Genomic DNA, 5,973 nt, shown 5'->3' on the forward strand with positions numbered 1-5,973 from the left:
ACCACCTCAGGACTGTCTCATGGCTTTTTGCAGACTCACATTTATGTTTCTGTAGAGCTTTATCATCAAACTGATGAAGATGGTAGATGGTCAAAATAGGCAGATATGGAGGAAAACCGTGGTCCTTGAGCCCTATAAGGTGGACAGAGTTATTTATCTTCACCTTCATTGTCAACCGCTTCGGTCCATTTACCCCTTAATTCTACACCATTAGGTTCTACACGGTGTTTTACTGGCCTCTCATGAGCTCCCACTCTTTACAAGTCATTTGGCAATAAGGAACCAAGACAGGATTCACTTAAGTCATCAAATAAATTCAGAGGATAGCAGGGAGCAAAGTTAGTGGCTTCAGGAATAATAACATAACCAAGCAGTGAGCTCAGTGGTTCCAAAGCTTTTCCCCTGTGAACTCTGATGCCCTCCGAGAGGAGCTGCAAAACCAAACAGAGCTCCCAGAGACCCTTCAGTCCAAACACGGACCTTTACCCAACATCGATGATCTGCACACACATGAATACATGTGGGATCTTCATTAAGCTCCTAGTTTTGACGTTGCGAAGGAGGAAGCCATTTAAGAACCCTGCAAATGCTAAGAACACACCTCGGGGGCCTCCTCCCTCTGGGACATGCCAGGTAAACCTCTAATGGGAGGAAACCAGAGGGAATCCTAATTAGATGCTCAAAATGCAACTGGTCAAAACATAACGAGTGGAAACGAGCCATAATGACCTAATAATTGAATCTATGCTTGATTAGTGACTCCTAACTGCCTCTGCATGTGAATGTTCATCACCATGTTGGCTTGACTTGGTCTGATCAGTCCTTCACTCCGTGTTTGGTTAGCTTGGATACACACTCGCATCCTGTCACATTAGATTGAATAAAGAGAGAGTGTGGATGGATGGGGTCTTGTAAACACCAGCACCAGCACCACCACCCCGTTTTTTTAACTTATTGAGTGACGCATGCCAAGTCGAGCCCCGGGGTTTCGTGGTCCTGTTACTCGTTACTCCACGGTTCTTTATTCTGCCCCATGCAAGGTGGAGATCTGAGCTCCGATTCCTGGATCATCACAGAGTTACTGAACCTGAACTGTAGCCGATGCTGCCGTCACTGCAAATGGCTTGTTTACAGAAACAGCTGTGCGAAGTTGGGAGTATCTTTCTCTATGGACTGATCATTTTGATAGTTGTACAGTATTCTGCATCTACAGTTCTTCTGTGATAAGAGTAATGAAAATGCCTCACCCTCCATTGGAAATTAATATCTAGAAATGTCAGAAACGGATATTGAAGGTGGCACCAACAGCTCGGTGGATATCTGATCTCTTTTTTTTTTTTATTAAAGCATGCACCACAGAGGCAAGCATTGCAACATTATGTATTCCACCCATTTTTCAGGATTTTCCCATTTTAATTCTTATTCATATCTGTCTCTGTGGCCGTCTCCTGGGTTTTCTCTCGCCGGCCAGTCCAGAGCTGCTGTCAGACCTGTAGTCCTTCCACAGGGATTATTCTCAGGTTGCAGAGAAATGACTTTGTCAGGTTGGCATCATAAGTTGTGTGCACACACACAGATTTCACATCAGAGGGCAGGGTAGTATGTAGCATCTCACACTCCCAGTAGGCTTCAACTTTTTAATATTCATCCATTAATACAAAGGGTGTACATGCTGCGTTCCCATACACTGTCCTTTTGTGCTGTGCTGAATAAAACATGCGAGTGTGCTCTGATGGGTTTCATCTCTCATCTCGTCTGCTGCCTGTCAATCATTCCTGCCGGCTGCTGTCACCCCATCAAGTCCTGTCCCGGTCTTCCACTCCTGTGTTTGATGGTAGATTTTTGGGTTTAAGCTGAAAAAAATGAAGGCAAGATACAGAGTTATGTTTGTGTTCTGGAATCTGATGGATGGAAAGTTTTTTGGGTTTATTTTTTCCCCCTGCATTGCACTGATACTTTTTACTCCCTGGAGCAGCTCCTGCCCATTTTCAGTTCGTTTTTGATTACTGTTTTTTTTTCAAATGTCATCATACGTAAGGAGAACGACACCAAATCCATCTCAGTTCCATCATGGGAAGGACGGCTCAGTCTGGGAAAATGCTTGTAAAATGTCTTTTGGTTTGTTGGGGGAAAAAAAAAAAAAAATCTTTCCACCATTTGAGAAAATAGCCTCAATCAACATAAGTTGTATAACTATAACAATTATTTTGAAGAAGCCTGTAAACATGGGTTTGGGACAACGGGTTTCAAAAAGAGTGCTGGGACTCAGGATTGCATCTTATCGTATAACTCATATTTGATTAAAATACCTTTTAATATGTGGTCAGTCAGAAGGAGCCCCGCTGCCCTGAAGTGCGTGGAGACATTAATGAGCATCCTGATGGCAGCAGAGAGCAAACACAAGTGAGGGAAAACTTGTGGCTAACCTCTGGAGTCCTGCTTACACAACACTTTCAAGTGGACATTGGGAACTTTGGCTGTTTGTTTATAGGACAATTACACTTTCATTCCCTCAAAACGTCACTTTCTGAAAACTGCTTCCCGAGTGTGATTACAGCGTCCGTCTGAACGAAGGTTTCTTAAACAGTTTGATACTGGGAAATGCCCGCTACAATTGAAGTTATTGGATTTATACCGCTGGAAGATTCCAGTGTGACTTTAACAGTGTTTCTTCAACACAGTTTAACTTTTAAAGACGACTGAAGTCAGATCGGGCGCTTTTTCCATCTGCAGCGGTTTGGCCTAGCGCTCAAAGGACAATATCTAAGTTCAATATTTACGGATGCTGCGTCCAGGTGCCCCTCAAAATGCTCAGTCAGTGCACTCATTTCCCAGAATAAAATATGTGGGATTGAGAACAGATTGTATTTCAACATTATTCATAGCTGGTGACCACCAGGGCCGAAGTCAGAAGTGCAAAATACAAAAAAATCACAGAATGCTGCGATGGGGGAAAAACCCAAAAGCTTCAGTTAGAGGCGGCCGTGGCTCAGGTGATCAGGTGGATTTCCTTCCAAATCTTAGGTCAGTGGTTCAATCACCAATTTCTTTTCTGAAAATGTCATTCGACAAGAGACTGACCCCCAATTTACTGCAGATAGAGTGAAAATTGCAGCAATCATCATTAAATCACATTTACTGCTTTTCCCTGTTGGATACAAAAAGTCTTTTTATCCAATATTATGTGATTACAAAACCCCGGCAGGAACAGTAAAGCTAGATTTCCTAATTTTCTTACCTAGCTTCTAAACCGAATTCACCAGTTAGAATTTTCATCCCTGAAGTTTCGATGGAGTTCATTCCCTTTGTGCCACGAACCCAATCAGCTCCTTCGTCTCTCCAGTGGTGTGATGGCATTCATAACAAAACACAGCAGATCTTATAATTATCTCCAGTTACAGGGATATATTTAACGTAAGCTGAGCGTTATCATTCGTCTTGGAGTGAAGCAAAGAAAGAGAAAAGACAATATATATTCGAAACTGAAGGCTCACTTTTGTTTTTGTGTAATTCTGCCATTTTCTTGACAGATCAGTGACGGCCATCATCAGACGTGAGCAGCCTGTGAACACCTTTTTATAGCACCTCGCTGTCATTCTTTGGGGAATTAATATAACACTGCTTTTCTATTTGTCTTCAATGTTCAGTATTCCTGACTGGATGCAGCATTTTCCATAAATCTCTGCAACGGAATCATATCAACTGGACCTTTCGACCATTTCACAAGTCGCTCAATGCCTTCTTGACTAGACCGGCTAAACTGTGGCCTGGTCCAGTGAACACTACGAGCTGAGAAAGCCATTTGGATAAGAGTCAAAACGTCTTCCAGGTCCAGTGATCCAATTGGATTTGTGTTTGAGATGCCTTGATGCTGGATGAATGAGAATGCGTGAAGCTTTCTGTAAATTACAGCCTTGCAAGAAAAGGTTTGGACAGGTGGCTTTTCACTAATGTAGTAGTCAAAAACAACCAAACTGTGGTGTGTCTGAGTCACATGGTGATGATGTAATCCCGTAAGCAGGCGTCGGGCTTTTGTAGTCACTGTTCTCGCGCCCCGGGGCTTGATGGGAAATGTATGCCGGAATAAAGTGTTCACTCATTGGAAGCTACACGGTCGTCTGGATCATTATTCTGGATATAATACAAACCCCAGACAGGCAAGACCAAGTCAAGACGTTTTCCTTTTGATTGATGTAACCTGTAACGAACGATGTTCTCATGTAAAGACCATCTGAACATGGCAGCTCATCAACAAGCTAACCTGGAAACATAGATTCTGAAACACGAAAAGTATCTGTCATGTGTCAAAGCTTTGATTATGGTAAAACAGTAGTGACAAAACACACAAGAAGCTAATCGGTAATGACAGCAATGTTGAGTTTGTAGCTAACTCTGCCATCTTTACACTTCCTCTTGTTTTCTTTCGATGACGGTAAAAGTTGTTTGTGGTCCCAGGCATCTCAGTCAGTGTGTGTTTGTTATACTATAGACTGTTCCTGAGTGTTCCCCGTAGGGATGAGTACTGTTCACATTTGAACTGATCCAGTACCAATACTCGGTACCTGGGAATCGGTACCAGTACTCAATGGTACCAATTTTGTACTTTTTTGTGTGTTTAAGTGGTAATAAATATTAGTTTGTTGCTGGCTGCAGACGAGTCGCTAAGGATGCTATGCTAGTGTACTAATGGTGCAGAATGCAGGGGTTGTAGCCGTAGATTTGATTCTGTTTAAAATGCTGCACTCCTCAGCCTTGAGAAAAATCTTGTACTTAACCAGGAGCTTCCTAAGATTAGAAGTATTCCCTCCGCAGCGAGTGTAATCTGCATCTTATTTTGATTCGGAGAGTTCTATCAGCCATGCTGCTCTGTTTCCTGAACGTTAGGCAACTGACTCGCAATGTGCGTGTCCGTGCAATGCTGTGCTCATGTCCCACTTTGAAACCGCCAACTCTTCCGCCTCGCTCACAGTCACAAGGACCCGTTTAGGTACCGAAACATGGTGCCGTTTCATTTTACGTGGATCGCTACTCGGTCGTACTGATGGAATTCGATCCGTACCCAGAGAAGTACTGAATTCGGCACCCGAGTTACCACCACTGTCTTGATCTTTCTGAGTATTGAACAATGGGGTCAGCTAACATTTCACACAGTTTGCAGCCATCTTGAAAGAGTTTACCATCAGAATATATACCTGAAATGGGCAACTAACAGTACTAAAGTTGGAGGAAAACAATCCCTTCATGACAAAGTAATAAAAGCTCGTCCTCTTGATACAGATGAGTGGTATCCGTGGTCTCCGATGAGAGGTACGTAATCCCTGAACCTTCCTCCAACAAAGAGACATCAGAGACATCATTACATCAGAGGATTTTTCCTCTCGCTGATAGGATTATTCCACGAGGGAATATCACCACACAAATATCACATTAACACCTGCCCTGTTTGTCTTTTCCAGCTGCTGCAGGCTTCAGCTGCTTCTCTCCTCACAGATTTCAACAGCAGCACTTGTGGATTTGACTCCCTGTGTTCTGAATTAATGTCAGTAACAGGGGAAAAAAAACAAAACAGGAGAATGATTACAATCTCTTCATCTGTTTTGAATCAGTGTTTTGCGGTCACACCAAGCTGGTGGTGGGAATGTTCGCAGTCTAACAGCGTTTCTCATCCAAATCTCCTTCCGTGATTGAGCAGAAACATTATTGGGAATACAGCATCAGCAGCTGCACTGTGACCCTTTGATGAGTAATCTCTCATCTGTGTGTATGTTCCTGTATGGAGAAGAAAAAACAAAAGCTGTGCACGCCGCCTCGCCCGGCCTTGTAAACTTCCATCCCATCTGATCCAGTTTCAGTGCATGCTCAGTATCGAGCTGTGGTGTAAATCTATTATCCTTGTTATTTTCCATGAAGTAGTCTCTCCAAGTTGTCATTGAACAACTCATCCAAAGTCGCACATTGTGCAGGGAGCTAGCA

Source organism: Salarias fasciatus, chromosome 1 (genome assembly GCF_902148845.1).
Source record: "Salarias fasciatus chromosome 1, fSalaFa1.1, whole genome shotgun sequence".
Classification (NCBI taxonomy): domain Eukaryota; kingdom Metazoa; phylum Chordata; class Actinopteri; order Blenniiformes; family Blenniidae; genus Salarias; species Salarias fasciatus.